This window comes from Nomascus leucogenys, chromosome 14 (genome assembly GCF_006542625.1).
Source record: "Nomascus leucogenys isolate Asia chromosome 14, Asia_NLE_v1, whole genome shotgun sequence".
NCBI classification, from domain to species: domain Eukaryota; kingdom Metazoa; phylum Chordata; class Mammalia; order Primates; family Hylobatidae; genus Nomascus; species Nomascus leucogenys.
The window spans coordinates 63657444-63684594 of NC_044394.1; the positions used below are offsets into that span (position 1 = coordinate 63657444).

At 36.6% G+C, this 27151-nt stretch overlaps 1 protein-coding gene across 2 annotated transcripts in view; it reads left to right on the forward strand.

Moving 5' to 3' along the window:
- Positions 1 to 27151, forward strand: part of CTNNA2 (catenin alpha 2) — a 1208900-nt gene that overhangs the window by 16572 nt on the left and 1165177 nt on the right. For both annotated transcript variants that reach the window (XM_030827614.1, XM_030827615.1), the window contains one exon: positions 6049 to 6238. The gene's annotated coding sequence lies outside the window, so the exon portion shown is untranslated. The remainder of the gene's footprint in view (positions 1 to 6048; positions 6239 to 27151) is intronic.

A 27151-nucleotide genomic window follows, 5' to 3' on the forward strand; every position in this document is an offset into this window, starting at 1 on the left:
TAAAGCAGAGCTACATAGACTGTCAAGGACATTGGGTTTCAAATACAGTCACCAGCTGGGTGACCTCATCTGAAAAGGGAGCATGAGCCCTACCTAGTTTCTCTCAGGGTTGCAAACCACACTTTATGTAAAAGTGCTTACCCAGTACTCAGCTCACAATAAATGACCAGTACATTTGAATCTAAATTGAGTGGACTGTTCCCATTACCATATAGAAACCGCCAGTTGTACAGTAAGAGTTTCTGGCTGCGTTGATCTAACTGGAGGAGGGGCAAGAAGTTAAATATCAGTCTCACCGCCCTTTTGTAAATAATACCAAATTATTTTGGTTCCCATCAGATAATAAGCAATTCTGTGGCAGGAATGGGGAAAGGAAGAGGAAATATTATCCAGACATTCTAACATCCTGAAGTTAATTTCCAGAAATAGTAGGCTAGGAATGTTTCAGTAGATTTTCTTATAGACAGTATAAATTATGTTCCTAGATATATAACACATAAATCTAGAATTTATGGAAATAAAAATAATTTTAAAAAATCTCATAACAGCTCTGATGAAACCTTGGTGAATCTTAAATAAGCTATTCTAAACCTTATCACAGAGTTTTGCAAATTTGTGGAGGAAACTCTCTGTATTTTTAGATCTTGATTTCTTTTAAAGACATTTATTATATAATATCTGTAGTCTTTATGAACTGTTTCTTCAAGTGTAGATAGATTTTTCTCATTTTACCTTCAGACAACTTCAAAATAAGGCACATATTATGTATGTATTATGTTTTGATATATTTATGCATTTATTTTGTAACTTGAGGAATCAAAAACTTTTAATTTGTGTTCAAATAATTTTTATATTTTTAAAAATGATCCAGGTAAATACAAGGTGCATGTTCACCAAATTAGAAGTTGACACAGAACAGAAGACCTTAGACCTCCAGTATGACTCTGAAAACAGCTACCATGAGACCAGTGAAGAGCATTTGATTATAGGCAGCAGTTGGTATCTGTGAGTTTTAGCATGGAGTGAACAGAGTAGGTTGACAGAATACAAAGTCTAGAAATACATAACTAAACCAATATTCAGGCTTGAAGATGAGCAGTAGGTAATTGACAGCTTTAGTTCTTGTGACAGGTCTTCTGGCTGCTCAAAGACACATATAGTTAATTTATGCCGTGAAGAGTTAATATCAAAATGGTTCAACGGAAATCAAAGCTTGAGAGATGAAAGTCTGCAATTCTGTGGATTCAGACTTGTCTACGTTTTTAAAATTGTTGAAATGGATCCATCAGAGTTTATGTGCATGAACAATCAAGAGGCCTTGTGAGAAGTAAGTTATCCTAAGGGAAGGGAATCAGAAAATACACATTTGACTCATTGTCAGTAGGTTTTGATTGAAGCAGACATATTTTGAAACCACATGATGCAGTCTACTGAAGTTGGCCCTCAAGATAGCTCCTGTGACTCATTCCTCAGTGTTTTAAGAAAGGGATTCTATCCCTACTCCCCCCAAAAAGGGGTTTTAAAATGAAAGGTCCAGATTATAAAAATCTTTACAGGAAATTGGGAGTACAAGGCAGGAGGACTTTGTGAGCTTATTAGCAAAGTAAAAAGGGAGATCATTTTTTCCCATTTCAGTATGAGAGAATGGAAATGATAAGAAATTGAAATGTACATAATTCTTTAGAGTGGAAAAGAGATAATAGACCTTGTTATACAGGTGGAATCATTCCCCAGGGATCTTGAAAGGACTGGGTCTCATGCCAACATCAGAAGCAAAAAGGTGGTATTAGCAACACCACCAAGTAGACTATGATGGGCTTATCCTTTAGCATATGAGAGTTTGGGTTAGGTAATAAAGACTTTTTCTGTTGCAAGAAATTCTCATTCAAATAAGCAAAAGGAAGAGGAGGAATATATTGGCACATAGAAAGGCAACTCATTAAAAAATAAAAGAAGTACTATCAATGTTTACTGGAAAGAGGAAAAAATACTTCAGAAAACAGTTTACCTCTGTTTTTTATGTGTTTTTATCACTATATATTGCTTTCCTTCCCTCTGCAAACTTCCATTTATGTATCACTAAGAGTACTGTGGAAAATAAGCACTACCTTGCTATTCCACATGAACTTTTAGCTCCAGAGCCATTAATGCACCAGCACTCCATTGCTCCCATTAAAAAACTTGTATGAGAGAAAACCTAATCAACTAAACTGAGGTCAGATCCTTTATGGGTAAATGTGTGGGGTGACACTCAACATATATGGATACACAAATGCAGGATTGGGGTTTAAAGGATAGTTCTTAGAATTAGGACATTATGTGTGCCGTTACTCCAACGAGTCTTCAACGCACAGATATTTCTATTCCAGTTTCTTCCAGTACCCGTTAGAAGAAAATTGGTGGGATGATAGGAGTTTTTAAAATTCTATGAGAGATGTCTGAGACCAAACAATTATTAATGTGACACTCTATGGATTCCAGAATGACAAGGTCTCAGAAATATGTGACATAGCAGAGAGGCCCACTAAAGATAGAAAGATCATGATAACATTTTCCTTTTTTTTTTTTTAAATATCATGAGTCAAAAAGAAATGTGACCACCTGTCTTGGTCACATTTGCCTAATTATTATTTGGATACTAAAATGTTAAAGAAGGGAATGTATATCAGATTCAACATTAAAGAATCATGCTACGGTCCACTGGTATGTGAATCATACATAACCAAAGGGCTGCTCTGCATCCACTGGGTCAACACTCCCATGCTTTACTTATGGGATTCTTTGTCTTTTCTTATGTCAAACATTGTAAGTGTAATAAACCAAGGCATTGTCTAACATGGCCACTCTAACAGTGGCCATGAAAAGGATCACATTTTGAGTTTTAGAGGTTATATAGTATAAAACTGTTCCATAAGATAGAATTCATTTTACTAGGTATACTTTTTGTTTGAATCAAGTTATAATAGACATGATGAAATTATCTTGAAATTCTAGACAACAGTAAATTCTCAATGTCATCAGTAGGTTCTTGAAAACTTCAACTCTAAGGCAAACGTTGTATAATAAACCAATTTTACCATAAGCTAATTGATACAAACAAGAGTTAAATTCCTATGACATATTTCTGGTCACAAAATATCACCAAATATCTAAAGACTAAAACACTTCTACATTAAATATTGAAATGAATGTGAGTTATTCCTACATTTAAGAAAGACGAATGAAAACAAGATAATTATTATCCATGTATTCCAGTTCCTGGTCTAGGTGGTTGGAGCCCATCAAGCAGTTTAGGACATAAGTCAAGAACAGGACAATGTCCCATTGCAATGCAAACTCATACACACATCCACACTCACCCAGATGGGGACAATGTAGACAGCCAATTCACCAATGTGTACATCTGTGGGATGTGGGAGGAAACCAGAGTAGTAGGTAAAAACCCACTCAGACATGGGGAGAATGTGCAAACTCCACAAACAATGGTTCCAGCTGAGAGTTAGTTTTATTTCTCAACAAAGGAAAACAACACTGAACAAAACACTACTCAAGGACTTACTGTGCTATGTTAGAACTGACTTGAATGGTAATTTTTTCAAGTGATTGCCAAATGTGTTCAAGTGTGAGGATCCTTTTAGGATCAAAACAAAAATCTTACAGATCTGCAGATTCTGCTAGTGTCAAGTGATTGAGAAATTACATTATAACAAATAGCCACTGTAAATTCAGATACGTTTTTGAAAAATTTTGTTACATTAAATACATTTCAATGTGTTATGAGCAGTCATTGGATATTTATAAATAAAGATTGGTGCCAATTTGGAATTGAGAACTTAAAACTCAGCAACCCTCAGGAACATATGGTCAACAGGTTAGTAATCATTGGTTTGTAATATAATCTCACTGTACAGATGAAGAGACTGGAGTTAAAAAAAATACTGAGTGATTTTCCTAAAGTCAGAAATCTAGAGCATTACTGGGAGAACCAGCATTCCTGGGAGAACCAGTGTGAATTTAGTTCAGTAGACAAGGATATCAGTTTAAGACTCTATCACACTCAAAGACCAAATTATTCATTCTTTTTATCTTTAAATATCATTATTTGGCATGTATTATATATATGTATTATATATATAAAATATTTTTCAAATACATGTCTTAAAATATATATTAAATGTATATATTACATTATATGCTAGATATAGTGAATATTATATTTTGTATTTTATATATATATATACAAACTGTACAATCCAAACTATCACAACTATTTTTCAATGAACAACATCTAGATACTCTGGTAGCCAAATGGCTTCACGAGTAAAACCTCAAACTCTGGAATGATTATTTCCTTTACCCAATAGTATGGGGGAGTTTTGAAAACTCTCTTAGCTTCCTCCAAGGAGGCAGTCTAACACTGTCAGAGTGTTTAAAGATATTTCGTCTTTATTTTTCTGGCTACTTAACAACATTAAATTAGTTTGCAAGAAGTATAAGAAAGCCATAAAAATATTAATAATATGTCCCTTCATCACTGCCCCAAAGAAGTAAATGCATAGCTGAGAAGGCAAAAGTGCCTTCCATTGATTGAGACACAAGGTTCACATCAGTCTCTAAGTGCCTAACGTGTATCCAGCCAATAATCACACTTTAGTCACTTACTTTGGAGAATCCTTCATACCTCAACCACTAGACATATCTTCAGTGAAACTTCACAGTTAAAATATCTCCAGCCTCTGCTTGAAGGAAAGAAATGCCTCAGATGAAAGTCGTACGTTTTTTCATAGCGTTTCCTGCAAAGCATCTACATATTGGTGAAATATAACCGTGGTGCATAATTCACTCCTGTAATACAAATAATTATCTAAATATTATAGTTAAGAGAGATTTTTTTCTCCGTTTAAAATAAAGGTCAATACATTGCTTCAATATTGTTAACTCCACTTTCCTATTTGGAACAAATTTTGGAAAAGCACACATCATCATGGTCATTTACTTCAGCCATTTGGTGAGTTGCATTAATCTTTGCACCTTCTTTTGAAAGATAAGCCACATTTAGTGGTCTTGCTAAATAATATAGAGCTTTCAAACATCTGAAGGGCAGCATGGTAAGCCTCCACTAGATTGAACTGGGCATTCACATCCCATTTATAAAGATTCCTAGTGCATTCTTCATTATCATTCTAGTCAGTCATTGAGTTCTATTATAACTTATATTGATTCTATTTTCAGCAGGAGTCTGGGGATGAGACGAAGAAGTAATTAAGTAGTTTTTCAAAGGATAACCACTGTCACCTAAAATCATTAAAGGAGAATAAAAATGTGTACCATCCTCTGCCATATCAAAACTAATTTGTAATAATTAAAAAGTTATCTTCCTGAAACATTAAAATTTGGAAAATTTGGAGAAACTGGAACCATATTGCTAACTTAAACTGAGCACTTTGGGAATGCCTGTATAGTCATGATTTGGTGTGCATTCACATCTGTCTTGGATATCAGCTATGTTTCAGGAATAGCTGCATCCATGAAAATGTTTAACAATTAATGTCTTATATAAATACTATGTACACTTTGAGCATATTCCTGGACATTGCTTAGTAGAAAATTGATGTTAGCTTTAAAGCATTCAAATAAGTTCAGCTAAGAGACTGAAAAGCAATAGCTCTGCCTAAAAGAAATGGCAAGGTAGGCAGTATCATTTTTAAATAAAAAATTTAAATATGCCCCCTGGCTCTGGTACTTTAATTCAAGGAATTGGCATGCTATAAATGTGACAATGAAATGTGTAAACAGGAGCCATGAAAATTTACAAGCTGTTAAAAATTTGTGCCGACAGATAAGTGAATCCTCTGTAGTAGTACATGGAGGATCTATCTGAGATAGAAGCAAACCTGCTCAAATCAAGTCACACATGATCATTCAGAAAATTAAGTATGGTTGGCTCTCTATAAGTGGTAGGTTCAGACATTTCCCTCCATAGGTGTGGCCAGCCAGTACTTTACAGGACAAACAGTATACATTTTTTTTTTTTTTTTTTTTTTTCAGAAAAGGAGGCTGGGTCATTTAATCCAAACAAGACTGAAGACAAGCTTAGTATTCAGCCAACCTACTCCTGCTTTAATCCCAAGAATGCTATAACTGAAATAATTCATCAGATTATTGATTCAGTGATTAACAAAATTGTGTTCTTTGGAGATGCATGAGAGGCCATAGAGACAAAGACAGAGAAATAGAGGTAAGTAGAATAGATATGATCCCTACATCACCTTTCAAACCAAAATAGTTACCCTAATAATGGGCTTCTGTACAAGATAATAAAGACTTCTGGTGCTAAAAGCTAGTTTTAAAATATAGATTTATTATCTTATAGATATAACCCCTCAGTTCTGATGGAAAGAAGTTGCACGAGGGTCTGTCAAGTTACTAGAAATAGTATCAGGAAGAGAACCTAATCCTAGGTCATAGACATAACTGAAAGGATTCATGGGTGTGTGTCACTCTCCATGGTGCTGATACTCTTCATTTGTAAGATTGTTTTTAACACCTAGGATATGGTGATTCCCTCCCAATTTCTCCCATTTTTCAGTTTCTTTTTTTATTTATATGTTTTATCCTGTGAGTAATTTACCATATTATATTGTTATAAAACAAACTGAACTCTGATGTATAATTCACAATGTATATAATTATTTGTCAATTGTATTACATTTCTAGTACTTGCAATCTACATCTAACACACCCTCTCACACACACAGTCACACATTTTATGCTTTCATAATTCACTCATGCTTCTTTCATTTTGTGCCAATAATATAATAATTTAAATAGTAAATTAATGGCACAAAATGTTGGAAAACATTTGCTCACTTCCTCCTAAGAGACCACTAAAAATGGCCTAAAATATCTAGTAGAAATAACCCTGCTCTGAAATCCTATTCAAAACATAAAGTCTCAAAATATTACCATGCTAACTTTAGATCTGTCTTTCCAGTGTGGATTCACATTAACCAAGCTCAGATGAAAAATAAATTTTTTAGAGGTTAAATGATTGAGTCTACGTGGCCAGCCATTATTTCTTACATGCAGACTCACAAGAGAAACCTAATAATAATCAGGTTGCCATTTTATTAAATAAGTAGAAACAAAATTGTCTTGAAGGCAGACTTAAAGTTTTTGTTTTCTATAAAACATTACTGCAAATTAGACACTCTATAGAGGCAGACCTGTGAATATATGCTCATATCTTTCTTGTTACACTATAATATTGGGAGTTTTTATCTTTATATAAATCTTGACTACTGGACAGTGCAGGAGCAAAGACTGTGTTATGTTCATCTCCTTACCAGTAGACTTAACACAGTGCCTCAATGGTAGAGTGGGGAGAACAGATGTCATTGAATGAGTTAATGATAGAAAAGTTGATTTTAAAGCTAGAATAGTAAAAAATAAAGGCGGTGTCTGAGTGAGGTCAGAAGACTAAGTGACTTAAAAATGACTATGCTCATCATGCATTATAAGGCATAATTAAGTATTCTTGAACCTAAGGCAAAAATTATTCTTCAATCATATATCCTCCATATGCATAGTCAAAATCGAGAACACAGGGATGTTGGCATAGTTTGGGATATGTGCTAAATAGCATATTTATACTCCTACACATCTGTTCTTCACTCTATGACATTGGAGCTTTTGGTTGGGTGGGGCAATTGAAGGAAAGGAGAAAAGTAAGGTCGTCGCAGTCATGCCTGAGCTCCCTGTCTGTGGGGTTGCCATGGGCTGGCTGCATCCCATGGCCAAAGGTCTCGGTTCCTGTCAGGCCACCCTCTCTCCACAGACTTTATTGAAAGCTGCTGGCAAACACAATCCTTATTTCTGTTTAGGGTTAATGTCAACCTTCCCTCTCCAGTTTGTGGGTACTCCACTCTCCCTTGTTGTTGTCTATTACCTACACGTATCTTTGCAAACATATTTTTTAAATGCTCTCCAAAAAACCTGGTTTGTATAGAACTAGGTTCCTGCCAGGACCTTGACCCACTTGGGGCAATCAAAGAAATAGTCATACAAATATTCTTGCATGCAAGGAATGTCATTACAACTCTGTCCATTTCCTTAGTATGGCCTGTAAGATACACAAGATTTTGGAGATCACTTAGCCATATACAATGTTTCATACACTTAGATACTGTGACCTATTTTCTCACTACTGAACTTTGAAATTTGGAGAAGTGAGAAAAACTAGGCATGAATTATAGAATTTTTTAGGGATAATATCCAGGACATTACTTTAAAATATGACAAGTTAGACCTAGAAATATCTTATAAAGGTTGAGAGTATACAGGTAAGAATCTTAATACAGATTCTTAAAGCCATTTGATTTATATTTTTATTTGCATGAATTAAATGCACAGATATTAAATACAATTTCAAATCTACTAAAGTTATTTTGGGGTTGTGTTTTAAGTATTTAAAATTACATCTTTAAATTACTTTAAATTATAAAATTATAATTTAAATAATTTAATAATTTAAATTATTAAATTATAAAATTACATATTTACATTATTTTTAATTACTTTAAAATATGACAAGTTAGACCTAGAAATATCTTACAAAGGTTGAGAGTGTCCAGGTAAGAGGTCACATTAAGAGAGTAACTATTTTTACTTCAATGTGAGTAAACCGCAAACCTCTAAATCAGTCAGCTCATAATATCCCCTAATACTGAAACTGTCTTTTGCTCATTAAAGACTTCTACAGTGTTAAAAATGTTGAGATTCTACATCTAGTCCTTTGACTTTTTCCATAAACTTTTGTATATTCGGCAGTTAATGCTGAATCCTTTAATAAAGATTCTTAAAGCTGTTTGATTTATATTTTTATTTGCATGAATTAAATGCACAAATATTAAATACAATTCCAAATCTATTGAAGTTATTTTGTGGTTATGTTTTAAGTATTTAAAATTACATCTCATTTGGTGCTGTATTAAAATAGAATGGAATTGTATGTTATTTCTTTTGAGAAAGCTTTTAATTTCTCTAATCTCTCCAAGACAAATTGACATCAGCTTGTAGATTCTGTTGCATTTTGTGTGTATTTTATAACATGGACACACTATTATCCCAAATTCTGGCATATGTTTTAGAAAACATTTTTTTTCCTACTCTTGGAACAATTGAAATCTGGACAGTAAAATGGCACTTGGTTAGAATGCTGAAATTGTTAAACCTGCAATCTCAGCACCAAAGTTCTGCCCAGAACAGAGCAATTCATGTTTTATTTGTTTTTACCCTTGTGGAAAGAAGGAAACAAAAACAATTCAGGTATATGTGTTAGACTACAAATAGAGTGAAAACAGGACATTTCAAAGGGTTAAATAATTAGAATTCGGCCGGGCACGGTGATTCACGCCTGTAATCCCAGCACTTTGGGAGGCGGAGGCGGGCAGATCACGAGGTCATGAGATCGAGACCATCCTGGCTAACATGGTGAAAACCCGTCTCTACTAAAATACAAAAAAAATTAGCCGGGCACAGTGGCGGGCCCCTGTAGTCCCAGCTACTTGGGAGGCTGAGGCAGGAGAATGGCGTGAATCCGGGAGGCGGAGCTTGCAGTGAGCCGAGATCGCACCACTGCACTCCAGCCTGGGCGACAGAGCCAGACTCGGTCTCAAAAAAAAAAAAAAAAAAAAATTAGAATTCAATGTGTTCAGGGAAATATTTTGGAATAACAAGTTTATTAAAATTTAGTGAGGAATAGAAGAGCTACCATGAAATTTTCCCTTTCCAAAGTCCACAGCAAACATGCATTCATAAAACATTTATTTTAATTATTACATTTCTGAGGCCTACAGTTCACAGTGTTGAATGACCTGGTACATTTTTCTAATAGAAAAAAAATGAAATATTGATTTTCAAACATGAAAGAAAAATGATTATAAATATGTGGGTCATTTGGGGGGAAAATAAAATGTTAATTCCCTTCTGTTATGTTGAACTTTATGAGCATTTGAATCACATATCCAATGAAACCAGAGCCAGCCCAGTTATAAGGCTCATATGAGAAACATATATGTTGTCAGTTAGCCTCATGGGAGATATCAAAGCTCTTTTTCTGCCTACCTTAGTTATGGAAACTCCGTGAGTATTTCCCTAAGGAGGGAAAAAAAGAGACAGTGCAGTAGGTTGACTAAGTTTAAGAACATTATATTGTTCATTGAGTTCATGAAGGGAGAATTGACAATGTTAAAGTAAAAAATCATAAGCCCACTTGCTCACTCTCCCTCACTCTCTCCCTTCCCCTACCTCTCCTTTTACTCTCAACTAGCATTTCATCCCAGGAGATAGTACCCTGACTTAAAAGTGTCTGACGCATAGGACCAAACTAGTTCCCTCTAGTCACTGCTGGCAAACAGACAGTTCCTGGCATCAGCACCCCTTCCCTCATATTATAGTGACAAAATAAGATGCAGTTGCAGGATCTGTGCTGGAAATATCCAGAGCAAACCTTAAGTTCAGGTAACCTACACTTAGTCGATGTAGTTAAGCTTTCCATAGAATTAAGCATCTCAGGAGGAATTAGTTTTAAAGTTTAGGACCAAAGCCTCAATAGAAGATACAGTGCTACTTTGCCCTGTAATAGAAAGTTCCTTATAGATTCTCAGAGCTTTTGGATGTGATCATTTCTTGTGTCTTCACATGATTTAACTATTCATATATCACCTAATAAAACACTAAAACAGTATCATTTTATTTCTTGTAAGAGTCATGAAGTCTTCTCTTTTTACAAAATGAGTGAATTTTGAAGAAAAGAAATATAATTCCCTAACGTTGCTCTATAAGATGAACACCAAACATGACTAGAGTGAGTAAGCATGAGTGTCTTGTGCCTTTCTAGGGCAGTAGTTTTGCTAGATAGTTGTTGTCTGTGTGTATTAGTGAGATATTTTATTAGAAACACTTGGAAGCTATATAACAAAATTCTTCCACTCACTTATTTTTCCATCACAATAGGATTGTTAATGATGTGGTTTTCTAGTTCAACCTAGCACGAGCCCATCAAAAGGCCATTATTTTCTCTGTACTTAACAAGGTGAAGGGTTGGTGCTCTCTCAAGTTCAAAGAGGAAAAATAAAAGTTTATTATATATTTGCCATGCTTTACAGTGAAAACTTCCTAGGGAGAATGAATTTTGGTTATAACCTTACCCATTTTATTTTCCATCTCACACCATGCAACAAATACAAAAATGTTTAGGCTCTCATCCTGCTGAACCAATTTCTTTATTGCATTTTTGCTCAGAAAAAGATTAATAATCATGTTTTCAAAGTGATGCTGCCCACTGTTGAACTTATTCCCCTGCCATTTCTAAAAAATGCATGCCACAGAAAAGCTTCTGCTTGGATTACAGCTAATTCAAATATAACTATCCTGACACTCCAATTCTTTCCCAGGAAAAAGGAAATGGATAAAACAATTGGGCTTTTATGCACACTTAAATGCTTTAACAGTACTAGTAAAACCTGACAGAATTTAAAATATAATTACATATTAAGTACATTCAAGATGAAAACTTCTCACATGGATTCTGTTCTAAGCAACATAGAGAAGCAACTAAATAATGAATTTGAAGAACAAAACCATATACCTCAGAAGACTCTTCAAGGTGTTACATTCAATATCTAAGACAAACAACTGCATTGCAAATAAAAATAACTTGCTACTGTGAACTTCTACTCATAGTTCTAGGAACAGAAAATAATTTAGTTTACTTTTAACATTACGAACATAAAGACAAATTGTATTTTTAGGAAAAAATAGTTTCAAATAGAGGAATATGCAAGTATTGTAACTGAAAAGGATTTTTTTTTATTCGAAGAGAGAAACATCAGGATATATCCATTTTCTTCCACATGTCCTGAGGGATAAGTTTTCCTTGCCTGAGAAATGAGATAGCTACAATCAACTTGGATAAAGAATATATAATTTTAAATTCCTTTAGAATTACTCAGTTTTACTCTTAGGAACATTTTAGGAATGAGACATCAAAAATATGGTAAGATTTGTTTTAAAATCAGCAATCAGAATGGCAAAGACAGAGCTCCATATGCTCTCTCTCCGGCAGCTCTGATTACAAAGACAGAGCCATAAGCCCTTGAACACAATCAAGAAGAAAATTTACTGATTGTTTAATATCTTTAGCATTGGTCCTTTTGATCACTCCTCTTTGACATGTCACTTCTGGTCCTTGATTTTTCTTCACCTACTCAGTTCAACTTCTCCTTCTTGGTTCTTTGCAAATAATTTTTTTTCTGTTCATTCAACTCTTACGTTTTAGCATCCTTTATTATTAGCCTTTTTAAACAACAGTCTAAAATTATACAACTTATGTATTTTCCTATTTGATTATTGCTTTTCTTCTCCTAATAGAATGTCATCTTCCCAGGGTAGGGACTTGGTCTCTTTTTCTACTGTTGTACCCTGTGTACCTAGGACATTGCCTAGTGTCTTCTTTTGTCATCTTTCCAGGTAGTAATATACTGATGACCTCAGAATCTGTATCTTCTTTTTAATTCTCTCTCTAAAATTCTAGACCATATATCTAGCATCTTGTTGAATATCTCTACCTGGTAACCTTATATTTATTGTTTTTTAAATTAAAATATATTTGATAAGGGTTGTATATATTTAAAGTGCATAATTTTATAATTTGATATATATATACATCATGAAATAATCACCTCAGTCTAACTATATGTGCTTTAAACTTAATATGTCCAAAGTGAATTTATTGTGTTCTATGTTCACACCCTCTTTCAACTCAAAATCTCCCCTTTTTTGAATATCCCTTTTGGTTTCAACATAAATTTGATCACTTAGTCCAGAAAAGGGAAGTTATTCTAAGCTCTTTTTATATATTTCTCCTACAATCAGTTGGTTGCTAAGTTGTTTTTATTCTATTACCTAAATATCTAAAAATGTTCTCACTCTCTATTCACATTGCCACAATAGGCCAATTTCTCACCCGAATTATTGCTTCCTAAAAAAGCTTTCAGCCTTCATTCCATCCTTTATCCACAATGCTGCCAGAATGATTTTTCCCATTCTCTACTCTCCTTACGTCTGGGCTTGGCCAGCACAACACCAGACTTTTAATGGAAAAGGATTCAGATTTCTCTCTTCCTCACCCACATGGTCACCCCCTTAGACTTAGACTCCTCAACACTACATACACCAGGAACATTAAAAACTGCACTGTTTATGTTTCCCATCATGCCCTTCTTTGCCCTATGGCCCATTAAGTATTTTTTTTTCTTTTTCTTTTTGAGACAGGGTCTTGCTATGTCTCCCAGGCTGGAGTGCAGTGGCGCTATCTCTGCTCACTGCAACATCCACCTCCAGGGTTCAAGCAATTCTCCTGTCTCAGCTTCCCAAGTAGCTGGGATTACAGGCATGTGCCACCATGCCCAGCTAATTTTTGTATTTTTCGTAGAGACGAGGTTTCACTATTTTGGCCAGGCTGGTCTCGAACTCCTGACCTCAAGTGATCCGCCCACCTCAGCCTCCCAAAGTTCTGGGATTATAGGCGTGAGCCACCGTTCCTGGCCATGGCCCAGTAATTTTTATCTACAATGGCAGAGTGAGCAAAAATGGCTTTGAAATATCTTCTAAATTATCTTCAGAGTTACTTCGTGAAATTTGTCTGTATCATTTAAGACAAGAAATGTGCTTGTTCTAAACTCCAATTTTGAAAAATAAATGAATGATCAATTGTTTTTACTGATAAGTAGGCATTTTAAAATCCTCTTTGCTCTTCACTTGGATACTTCAGAAGAGAGTTTCCCTGGCAGTGTGTGAGTGCTTATGTTATGATGCTGCAGAATCTCACCTTTGACCTGGCTGGTATCAGACATTTGAGTGCATAGCACGAGGATTTTCATAGAGTTTACATTGATACCATGTTTGGGAGTCCTTGAAGAAGCAGGAACCAGGTGGCTTCAGTCCCCACCTCATATAAATGTCTCTATAATCAACACCAATCCACATTCATTACTCATTTAACCAAGACCTGGGCAGGCACCCCGGCCATATGTGAATGATTTAGCTGGGCCATCACACCTATCTAAGAAGGAGAGCAAAGATACCAGAAAACGTTTGGCTGTCCATCAATGGTCACAAGTTAACATGTGACCCTAAGGAGACCAAAAACACAGATATGAAATAAAGATTTACCTTGAAAAGAACATAAAGTCAAATCAGCAATATAAAGGTGAAATTGATGAAGAAAAAGAATAAAAACATGAAAATGAGAGAATAAATTGTTCCTTCAGAAGATAATTTGTAAAGATCTAGCTTAAGAACTAACAATACTAGATAGAGCAAAGTCAGTAGCCAATGTACAATAGCAAAACTTTTTAATTAAAGAGAAAATTTTGAGGCGATGAGAATGAGAGATTCATACAGGCAAATGTACAGTGTGTGAATTGTATGTTGTTAAATTTATTAATTTCAGTGATAATTTTACCGATATGAAAGGGAAAAGTTAAAAATAAGAACAAATTTAGATTGTTCTCAAATTTTTCTGTAATGAAAATAAATGTCAGAAAACTGGAGAAATTACCTACAGAGATATAAAAGATAAGACTTATGATTGATGAATTCTGTATTCTGTCAACTTGTTATTTTCATGTAAAGATAACAGAAAAATATTATCAGATATGTAAGGGATCAAAAAGAATATCACTCTCAAACATTTCCTGGGGAAATAAAAGACACAGACATGCTCCTCTTCAAGATAATTTATCTAGAAATTCAAAGAAAGAGTGTTCTAGGCGCTGCCTTCCCAGTAAGAATTGTGAAATGACAGCCTCCAGGTACAGCTGATCTGGTTTGGTCCACATGGTCAGTCCTTTTTGGAGAACTAAGTTACAAATGATGTAAATCCCTAAGGCCCTTATTCCTTAAGTGACTCTCTTGTGGCACAATATTTTTCTACCTAGATTCAGAGAAGCAGCCAGAGTATACGACACAAAAAAGCAACCTATAAGCTATGTCAGTACAGGAAATATGTCTGTTTTGTTCATTGCAGTGTCTATAGTACCTAGCATAGTACCTGCTGCAGATAGATAATTATTAAGTATGTGTGGTTGAATGATTTAAAGGCAAGGAGGGGAACAGAGATGTATCTTCTAGCAGCAAGTTCTATTTAGTAGAACTCAGTAAACGTATTGGTTGCTAATCTGTGCCAGGTGCTGACTCTAGTGTTGAAAAGCCAATGAATACAGACAGAAATACAGATAGAGTATATGCTGCCCCGTGTTGCTATTTTTTCTATGGTTGGAAAGTTCACTGTATTGGAACATTTTGAGTGGAAGCTGGGATGTGTCCTTTTAATGCCAGTCTCCCCAGTTAGGAAGAATCATTCAGGTATCACATCATTTTAAAGTGATTATGTGGTGAAACTCGCTAGAATATCAATGCTTACCAGCCCTTGCTGGGTAGATAACTTCTCTATTCTATTAACTGGTCATATAGAGTTAGGTTTGAGGACAGGAGAAAAACTGTGCTAACATAAAGGTATAATAAATTCTGCTCTTGGCTGGGCGCAGTGGCTCATGCCTGTAATCCCAGCACTTTGGGAGGCTGAGGCAGGAGGATCACCTGAGGTCAGGAGATCAAAACCAGCTTGGCCAACATGGTGACACCCTGTCTCTACTAAAAATACAAAAATTAGCCAGGTGTGATGATGTGCACCTGTAATCTCAGCTACTCGGGAGGCTGAGGCAGGAGAATCACTTGAGCTCAGGAGGCAGTGGTTGCAGTGAGCCAACATCACACCACTGCACTTGACAGAGTGAGACTCTGTCTCAAAAAAAAAAAAAAAATACTGCTCTTGATGTAGCTGAGATGTTGTGTTTAGGCATTAGGACACTTTGGTGAGTTGACGTATATCGTGATGGGTTCTGTTTAAAATTCATATATAGTGTTTAACTTCTGCTGGGAGGGCAGCCACCTAGAACATTCTTTCTTTGGATATAATCTTAAGTGAGCAGGACCATTCACCTTTCTTCTTGGCTCAACAATGTTGTAAAAAAATAATGTGAAAACTACCTGATACCTTGGAAGCAAAGATTTCAGTAATACTTCAAGAAAGTGATTATGTGGAAAATAAAGGCTGAAGTTCTCAAAAGATCGTTCTGAGATCTTGAGAGCAGAAGGGTTGCCATTACCAGAATCATCAGCATTAATGTAGCTTGTGCTCAGAGATCCATATGTTCTCAATAGTCAAGCACTCTAGCTCCACTTATTAAGAGGCAATTCTCTTGCCCTCCAAATATACCTTCACTGTAGAATGGTAGAAATAGAAACATTCTTTCATTGCCTTGTGTAAAGAAAGATAGAACTTGGAAAAATAATGTTATCATAAGACAGCATGGCCAGGCTTAAAGAAAGTTTTTTTTTAATATATATATACTTTAAGTTCTAGGGTACATGTGCACAACGTGCAGGTTTTGTGCCATGTTGGTGTGCTGTACCCATTAACTAGTCGTTTACATTAGGTATATCTCCTAATGCTATCCCTCCCCTCTCCCTCCACCCCACGACAGGCCCCAATGTGTGATGTTCCCCACCCTGTGTCCAAGTATTCTAATTGTTCAATTCCCACCTATGAGTGAGAACATGCGGTGTTTGGTTTTTTGTCCTCGCGATAGTTTGCTCAGGATGATGGTTTCCAGCTTCATCCATCTCCCTACAAAGGACATGAACTCATCCTTTTTTATGGCTGCATAGTATTCCATGGTGTATATGTGCCACATATTCTTAATCCAGTCTATCATTGTGGGACATTTGGGTTGGTTCCAAGTCTTTGCTATTGTAAATAGTGCTGCAATAAACATACATGTGCATGTGTCTTTATAGCAGCATGATTTATAATCCTTTGGGTATATACCCAGTAATGGAATTGCTGGGTCAAATGGTATTTCTAGTTCTAGATCCCTGAGGAATCACCACACTGTTTCCACAATGGTTGAACTAGTTTACAGTCCCACCAACAGTGTAAAAGTGTTCCTATTTCTCCACATCTTCTCCAGCACCTGTTGTTTCCTGACTTTTTAATGATCGCCATTCTAACTGGTGTGAGATGATATCTCATTGTGGTTTTGATTTGCATTTCTTTGATGGCCAGTGATGATGAGAATTTTTTCATGTGTCTTTTGGCTGCATAAATGTCTCTTTTGAGAAGTGTCTGTTCATTTCCTTTGCCCACTTTTTGATGGAGTTGTTTGTTTTTTTCTTGTAAGTTTGTTTAAGTTCTTTGTAGATTCTGGATAATAGCCCTTTGTCAGATGAGTAGATTGCAAAAATTTTCTTCTATTCTGTTACTTGCCTGTTCACTCTGATGGTAGTTTCTTTTGCTGTGCAGAAGCTCTGCAGTTTAATTAGATCCCATTTGTCAATTTTGGCTTTTGTTGCCATTGCTTTTGGTGTTTTAGACATGAAGTCCTTGCCCATGCCTATGTCCTGAATGGTATTGCCTAGGTTTTCTTCTAGGATTTTTGTGGTTTTAGGTCTAACATTTAAGTCTTTAATCCATCTTGAATTAATTTATGTATAAGGTGTAAGGAAGGGATCCAGTTTCAGTTTTCTACATATAGGTAGCCAGTTTTCCTAGCACCATTTATTAAATAGGGAATCCTTTCCCCATTTCTTGCTTTTGTCAGATTTGTCAAAGATCAGATGGTTGTAGATGTGTGGTATTATTTTTGAGGGCTCCGTTCTGTTCCATTGGTCTATATCTCTGTTTTGGTACCAGTACCATGCTGTTTTGGTTACTTAGCCCTATAGTATAGTTTGAAGTCAGGTAGCATGATGCCTCCAGCTTTGTTCTTTTGGCTTAGTATTGTCTTGGCAATGTGGGCTCTTTTTTGGTTCCATGTGAAATTTAAAGTAGTTTTTTCCAATTCTGTGAAGGAAGTCATTGGTAGCTTGATGGGGATGGCATTGAATCTATAAATTACGTTGGGCAGTATGGCCATTTTCATGACATTGATTCTTCCTATCCATGAGCATGGAATGTTCTTCCATTTGTTTGTGTCCTGTTTTATTTCATTGAGCAGTGGTTTGTAATTCTGCTTGAAGAGGTCCTTCACATCCCTTGTAAGTTGGATTCCTAGGTATTTTATTCTCTTTGAAGCAACTGTGAATGGGAGTTCACTCATGATTTGGCTCTCTGTTTGTTTGTTATTGGTGTCTAAGATTGCTTGTGATTTTTGCACATTGATTTTGTATCCTGTGACTTTGCTGAAGTTGCTTATCAGCTTAAGGAGATTTTGGGCTGAGACGATGGGGATTTTCTAAATATACAATCATGGCCAAATAGGAACAGCTCCAGTCTACAGCTCCCAGCATGAGTGACATAAAAAACAAGTGATTTCTGCATTTTCATCCAAGGTACCGGGTTCATCTCACTGGAGCTTGTCGGACAGTGGGTGCAGGAGAGTGGGTGCAGCCCACCGAGCATTAGCCGAAGCAGGGCGAGGCATCACCTCACCCGGGAAGTGCAAGGGGTCAGAGAATTCCCTTTCCTAGCCAAGGATAGCTGTGACAGACAGCACCTGGAAAATCAGGTCACTCCTATCCTAATACTATGCTTTTCCAATGGTCTTAGCACACCAGGAGATTATATCCTGCACCTGGCTCAGAGGGTCCCATGCCCATGGAGCCTCGCTCATTGCTAGGACAGCAGTCTGAGATCGAACTGCAAGGTGGCAGCAAGGCTAGAGAAGGGGCGTCCGCCATTACTGAGGCTTGAGTAGGTAAACAAAGTGGGCTGGAAGCTCGAACTGGGTGGATCCCACCACAGCTCAAGGAGGCCTGCCTGCCTCTGTAGACTCCACCTCTGGGGGCAGGGCATAGCCAAACAAAAGGCAGCAGAAAGCTCTGCAGACTTAAATGTCCCTGTATGACAGCTTTGAAGAGAGTAGTGGTTCTCCCAGCATGGAGTTTGAGATCTGAAAACGGACAGACTGCCTCCTCAAGTGGGTCCCTGACCCCCGAGTAGCCTAACTGGGAGGCACCCCCCAGTAGGGGCAGACTGACACCCCACATGTCTGGGTACCCCTCTGAAACAAAGCTTCCAGAGGAACAATCAGGCAGCAACATTTGCTGTTCAGCAATATTCTGTGTTCTGCAGCCTCTGCTGCTGATACCCAGGCAAAAAAGGTCTGGAGTGGACCTCCAGCAAACTCCAACAGAACTGCAGCTAAGGGTCCTGACTGTTATAAGGAAAACTAACGAACAGAAAGGACATCCATACCAAAACCCCATCTGTATGTCACCATCATCAAGGACCAAACGTAGATAAAACCACAAAGATGGGGAAAAAACAGAGCAGAAAAGCTGAAAATTCTAAAAATCAGAGCGCCTCTCCCCCTCCAAAGGAATGCAGCTCCTCACCAGCAACGGAACAAAGCTGGATGGAGAATGACTTTTACAAGTTGAGAGAAGAAGGCTTCAGACGATCAAAGTTCTCTGAGCTAATGGAGGAATTTCGAACCCATCGTAAAGAAGCTAAAAACCTTGAAAAAAGATTAGATGAATGGCTAACTATAATAACCAGTGTAGAGAAGTCCTTAAATGACCTGATGGAGCTGAAAACCATGGCACGAGAACTACGTGACAAATGCACAAGCTTCAGCAGCCAATTTGATCAACTGGAAGAAAGGGTATCAGTGACTGAAGATCAAATGAATGAAATGAAGTGAGAAGAGAAGTTTAGAGAAAAAAGAGTAAAAAGAAACGAACGAAGCCTCCAAGAAATATGGGACTATGTGAAAAGACCAAATCTACGTCTGATTGGTATATCTGAAAGTGACAGGGAGAATGGAACCAAGTTGGAAAACACTCTGCAGGATATTATCCAGGAGAACTTCCCCAACCTAGCAGGCAGGCCAACATTTAAATTCAGGAAATACAGAGAATGCCACAAAGATACTCCTTGAGAAGAGCAACTCCAATACACATAATTTTCAGATTCACCAAAGTTAAAATGAAGGAAAAAATGTTAAGGGCTGCCAGAGAGAAAGGTCTGGTTACCCACAAAGGGAAGCCCATCAGACTAAGAGCAGATCTCTCAGCAGGAACTCTACAAGCCAGAAGAGAGTGGGGGCCAATATTCAACATTCTTAAAGAAAAGAATTTTCAACCCAGAATTTCATATCCAGCCAAACTAAGCTTCATAAGGGAATGAGAAATAAAATCCTTTACAGAAAAGCAAATGCTGAGAGATTTTTGTTACTACCAGGCTTGCCCTACAAGAGCTCCTGAAGGAAGCACTAAACATGGAAAGGAACAGCTGGTACCAGCCACTGCAAAAACATGCCAAATTGTAAAGACCATCGATGCTAAGAAGAAACTGCATCAAGTAACGAGCAAAATAACCAGCTAACATCATGACAGGATCAAATTCACACACAACAATATTAACCTTAAATGTAAATGGGCTAAATGCTCCAATTAAAAGACACAGACTGGCAAATTGGATAAAGATTCAAGACCCATCAGTGTGCCGTATTCAGGAGACCCATCTCACATGCAGAGACACACATAGGCTCAGAATAAAGGGATGGAGGAAGATCTACCAAGCAAATGAAGAACAAAAAAAGGCAGGGGTTGCAATCCTAGTCTCTGATAAAACAGTCTAAACCAACAAAAATCAAAAGAGACAAAGAAGGCCATTACAGAATGGTAAAGGGATCAATTCAACAAGAAGAGCTAACTATCCTAAATATATATGCACCCAATACAGGAGCACCCAGATTCATAAAGCAAGCCCTTAGAGACCTACAGAGAGACTTAGACTCCCATGCAATAATAATGGGAGACTTTAACACCCCACCATCAACATTAGACAGATCAACGAGACAGAAAGTTAACAAAGATATCCAGGAATTGAATTCAGCTCTACACCAAGTGGACCTAATAGACATCTACAGAACTCTCCACCCCAAATCAACAGAATATACATTCTTCTCAGCACCACATCGCACTTATTCCAAAATTGACCACATAGTTGGAAGTAAAGCTCTCCTCAGCAAATGTAAAAGAACAGAAATTATAACAAACTGTCTCTCAGACCACAGTGCAATCAAACTAGAACTCAAGATTAAGAAACTCACTCAAAACCGCTCAACTACATGGAAACTGAATGATTACTGGGTACATAATGAAATGAAGGCAGAAATAAAGATGTTCTTTGAAACCAACGAGAACAAAGACACAACATACCAGAATCTCTGGGACACATTTAAAGCAGTGTGTAGAGGGAAATTTATAGCACTAAATGCCCACAAGAGAAAGCAGGAAAGATCTAAAACTGACACCCTAACATCACAATCAAAAGAACTAGAGGAGCTGGTTTTTTGAAAAGATCAACAAAATTGATAGACTGCTAGCAAGACTAATAAAGAAGAAAGAGAGAAGAATCAAATAGATGCAATAAAAAATGATAAAGAGGATATCACCACCGATCCCACAGAAATACAAACTGCCATCAGAGAATACTATCAACACCTCTACGCAAATAAACTAGAAAATCTAGAAGAAATGGATAAATTTCTGGACACAATACACTGTCCTAACACTAAACCAGGAAGAAGTTGAATCCCTGAATAGACCAATAACAGGCTCTGAAATTGAGGCAATAATTATTAACCTACCAACCAAAAAAGGTCCAGGACCAGACGGATTCACAGCCGAATTCTACCAGAGGTGCAAGGAGTCACTGGTACCATTCCTTCTGAAACTATTCCAATCAATAGAAATAGAGGGAATCCTCCCTAACTCATTTTATGAGGCCAGCATCATCCTGATACCAAAGCCTGGCAGAGACACAACAAAAAAGAGAATTTTAGACCAATATCCTTGATGAACATCGATGCAAAAATCCTCAATAAAATACTGGCAAACCAAATCCAGCAGTACATCAAAAAGCTTATCCACCATGTTCAAGTGGGCTTCATCCCTGGGATGCAAGGCTGGTTCAACATATGCAAATTGATAAACATAATCCAGCATATAAACAGAACCAAAGACAAAAACCACATGATTATCTCAATAGATGCAGAAAAGGCCTTCAACAAAATTCAACAGCCCTTCATGCTAAAAACTCTCAATAAATTAGCTATTGATGGGACGTATCTCAAAATGAAAAGAGCTATTTATGACAAACCCACAGCCAATATCATACTGAATGGGCAAAAACTGGAAGCATTCCCTTTGAAAACTGGCACAAGACAGGGATGCCCTCTCTCACCACTCCTATTCAACATAGTATTGGAAGTTCTGGCCAGGGCAATCAGGCAGGAGAAAGAAATAAAGAGTATTCAATTAGGAAAAGACGAAGTCAAATTGTCCCTGTTTGCAGATGACATGATTAAAGAAAGTTTTAAAAATGGTTATATCAGTATCAGAAAAAGTGAATACACATCAGATTATTTAGGAACCCAGTGATATCAAGCAGCAGTAATTTATGATACAACATCAAAAGCTTTCCCAGATAATGTTGGGCATCCCAGCTACTCAGGAGGCTTAGGCGGGAGGAGCATTTGAACCCAGGAGTTTAAGTCCAGCCTGGGCAAGAAAACAATGCCCTGTCTCTAAAAATAATAACAATAATAAAAAGCTTTTCTTGATAAAACTGTAAATCCAAAGTAGCCCAGAGGTAATATGAAACTGAGAACCAGAGGAAGGCAAGAAGGGATATTACAAAAGCAAGCAATTCAATAATGGAGCAGCCTGTATTAATTTTGCAGAGTGCTTTCTTTAGCTTTAGAGTGTTGTGCGTTTAATATGATAGACTTCACTTTAGGAAACATCCATCTTGAGCCAGAATACTGTTTCTTCACTGGTAATAATTATCAAATACTGGAGAAGTTTTTTATAAAATTGACATGCTGGATGTTTGTCTTCCTAGGAATGCATCACGGAATCATAGATGAATCACTTCTTTGAATGATTCTGATGCATCCATTGTGTCCACCTCTGACTTGGAATCAATTATTGTAATTGAGTTGCAGATATTTCTTATTTTACTCTCATTGATGTGGAACACTGTTTGTATAACTAAATTTGGTGCATACACGGAGTCATTCAGACATATTTTGGTGGCTCTAGCTTTCCTGCAAAATCTTACATTTGTGTTTTTGCATGTTTGATAGTCTAAAAGGTTAATCTTCTTAATGTCACTTCATGAAATACAACCATATATTTTCAGTGCCTGAGTTTGCATTTATATTTAGGATCCATATTAAAGAAAGGTCAAATGATATCATAGAATTTTGTTGAATAATTGAAGGTCTGTAACAATTCATATAATAAAGATAGATGGCATAAAGAAATTTTTATGAGAAAAGTAACTGTATAGGCTGGTTGTTGGCTGTGGCGCATCTCTAGAAGGCTAGCCTAGCCTTCTTCACATGGCAGACTCGTCCACATGTATCTAAATCAGGTTCAAGTGTGGATGAGGCTGCCATGTGATTATTAGATGTTGGAATTTGAATTGCTGCCATTGTATGTGTCTTAGTCAGTTTGAGATGCTATTAAAAATACTATAGTCTGAGTGGCTTATAAAGAACAGAATTTTATTTCTCACAGTTCTAGAGGCTGGACAACCAGGGCACCAGCATATTTGGGTTTGGATGAGGGTTCTCTTCTGAGTTGTGAAAGCCAACTTCTCCTTATATCCTCCCATGGAAGAAAGAGACTGACGACTCTCATGGCTCCCTTAATAAGGGCACTTATCCCATTCATGATGGCTCTATTTTCATAATCCACCTCCTAATACCAACACATCGGAGGTTAAGATTTTAACATATTGGCCGGGCGCGGCGGCTCACGCCTGTAATCCCAGGACTTTGGGAGGCCGAGGCGGACGGATCACGAGATCAGGAGATTGAGACCATCCTGGCCAACACGGTGAAACCCCGTCTGTACTAAAAATACAAAAAAATTAGCCAGGCGTGGTGGTGGGTGCCTGTAGTCCCAGCTATTCTGGAGGCTGAGGCAGAAGAATGGCGTGAACCCAGGAAGCAGAGCTTGCAGTGAGCTGAGATCACACCACTGCACTCCAGCCTGGGTGACAGAGCGAGACTCTGTTTAAAAAAAAAAAAAAAAGATTTTAACATATCAGTTGTGGGGAGGCACATTTATTCCATTGAATTTGACCCTGGCCCCTTAAAATTCATGTTCTTCTTACATGCAAAATACATTTATTCCACTCCAACATCCCCAAAGTCTTAATCCTTCTCAGCATCAAGACAAGAGTATAAAGTTCATTGTCTCATCTAAATATCATCCAAATCAGATATGAGTGACACCCCGTGTCTAATTCATCCTAAAGTGAAATTCTTCTCCTGCTGTGAACCTGTGAAATCAAACAAGTTATGTGCTTCCAAAACAAGCAAAGGGTAGACATTCCCTTTTCAAATGCAAGATATAGGAAAGAAGAAAAGGGTGATAAATCTCAAGTAAGTCCAAATGCTAGCAAGGCAAGTTCTATGAGAAGTGAAGGCTTGAGAATAATCCTCTTTGGCTTCATGCCCTGCCTTAAGGTGGTGGTAATGCACGTGCAGCCCTGCCAGGCAGGAGTCTCAATTCTAGAGCTCTGTCTGCCAGGTGGCCTACTCCCAGGGCATTGGAGAGTATCCATCTGGCGTTTTGAAAGAAAGACAATAGTCCCACCCCTCGAAACCAAGGAAGTAGACTTGATAACCTCTGAATCACCTTGGTGGTCATTCTTTCTTTGTCTTGAAGAATAGTGCCCATTTGCAGCTGAATATTTCTATAATCCTACCACACAGAATTCAAGAAATCTAACAGCTTTTCTTCATTTCATCCCATTTTTTGCCCCTTTCAGTTCAAATTAGCAGTTTTTCTGCAGGGGTGGTTTGGTAAGCCTATAGTTCATACCCATACTTATCTCCTTATCAAACTGTCAATTGGCTACACCCTTACTGTTCTCTTCCAAACTTGCTTTCTCACCTTTTGCAATAGAGATGGGCTGAGAATTTCCTAAATATTTAAGTTTTAGTTCTTTTTGCTTAATAATTTTACCTTCAAGTCACTTTTCTCTTCTTTCATTTTACTATATAGGAACTGAGCAACCTTCAACAATTTGCTTAGAATTTTCACCAGCCAAATATCCGATTTAATTTTGCTAAATATACATTTTTATTGCTTTCAAGTTCTACCTTCCACGGAACACTAGAACATGAACAGAATTCTGCCAAGTTATTTGCCACTTTGTAACAGGGATTGCCTTTCCTCTAGCTTCCAATAATAATGTCACTTGATTCTGTCTGAGACTTCATGACAATGACCTTGACCACCCATATCTTTGCCAACGTTCTGTTCATGATTACTTTTGTATTCTCCAAGAAAATAGAGGCTTTGTCTTTAGCTCTTCTCTTTTCTTCATGCGTCCTCACCAGAATCACCTTTAAAAGTTCTTTTTATTTTTATAACAATCTAAGCTTCTAGCATGCACCTCAAACTCTTCCAGCTTCTACCTATTCCTCCGTTTAGAGTTGCTTCCACATTTAAAATTATTTATTTGAGCATTGAGGTAATACCCAACAATTTTGGAAAATTTAAAAAAGACAAAAAAATCACAAACCCAAGAAACTCAGAGAATACCAAATAAGCGTACACACATACATTTTCAATCTCTCCGTCTCTCTCCCTCTGTCTTACATGTAGACACACAAATGCACACGCACAGACACACACATCATATTCACTGCCAAAAAACAAAATAAATACAATCTTGAAGGCATAGATGGGAAAAAATGTACATTACATGCATAATAAACTACAATAATTATAGCATATTCACATCAGAAATTATGTGTGCTAGAAAATAACGAAGTGACATTTTTAATGTAATGAAAGGAAAAAAATCAGTCAAGGATTCTGTATCTAGCAAATATATCTTTCAAAAATGGAGAAAAAGAAAAAGGCTTTTTCAGACAAACAGGAATTGAGAAATGTTATGTGGTGAACTTTCACTACAAAAAATGTTAAAGGAAAATAAGCAGAAACAATATGATTTTAGACAAAAACTTGGATCTACTGAGATAAAGAATGCTAGAAATAACATAAAGAAGTTAAATAAAATATACTCTTTAACCTTATTTTCGAGGTTCTAAAGCAGCTTTGTCCAATAGAATTTCTCCAAAAATTAAATTTTATTTCTGTTCCACCAATAAGACTAGCCACATATGGCTGTTGAACACTTGAAATGTGTCAAGTATTACTGAGGAATTAAATTTTAAATTTTATTTAATTGTAATTAGTTTAAACTAGCCACGTGTCTAGTGACTACTTTTTTAGACTTCAACCCTAACACATAATGAAAGCAAAAAAAGTAGCAAGTGTGTTTATAATGTATATTAAAGAAAATGTATTACACCAATGACACAAATGAAAGGAAGAAGAAATAGAAAATATAATCTTATTTAAAGACTCGTGTTCATGCCAGCTTTCTACATAATCAGGGAAAAAAAAATGGAAACAACCCAAATGTCCCTGAACTGGGGAATGAATAAACAAATCTTAGTACATTTGTACAACAGAATAGTATCCAGCAATACAAAGGAATGAACTATTGACAAAAACAACAATAAAAATAAATCTCAAATACAACATATTAAGTGACATAAGCCAATGTCTAAAGGCTACATATGACATGCTTTCATTTATATGGCATTTTGGAAAAGCAAAGCGTATGTGAAGAAAAAGGTCTATGATTGCTAGAAGTTAAAAAGGAAGCCTTGAATAAAAAGGGCCACAGAAATTTACACTAAAAGGTAAAATTTGCTCTACTTTAATTATTTTTTAATTTAAAAAATGAAAAGCCCTATTATATCTAAAGTAGGAAGAGTTATAAAATGGAATAATCATTATATTTTAATTTTAATGTATATTAATGAACTTTCTTTTTAATGCCTATAATGTCTAAGTCATAGTTCATTTCCAAACGAAATTATTATGAGTCTAGAATCAGAAGTATGGTTTAAAATAGTATTTTACACTTCCAGTTAAGTCATCATCAATTCAATTAGGTTGCTGATCTAGATATTCATTTTCC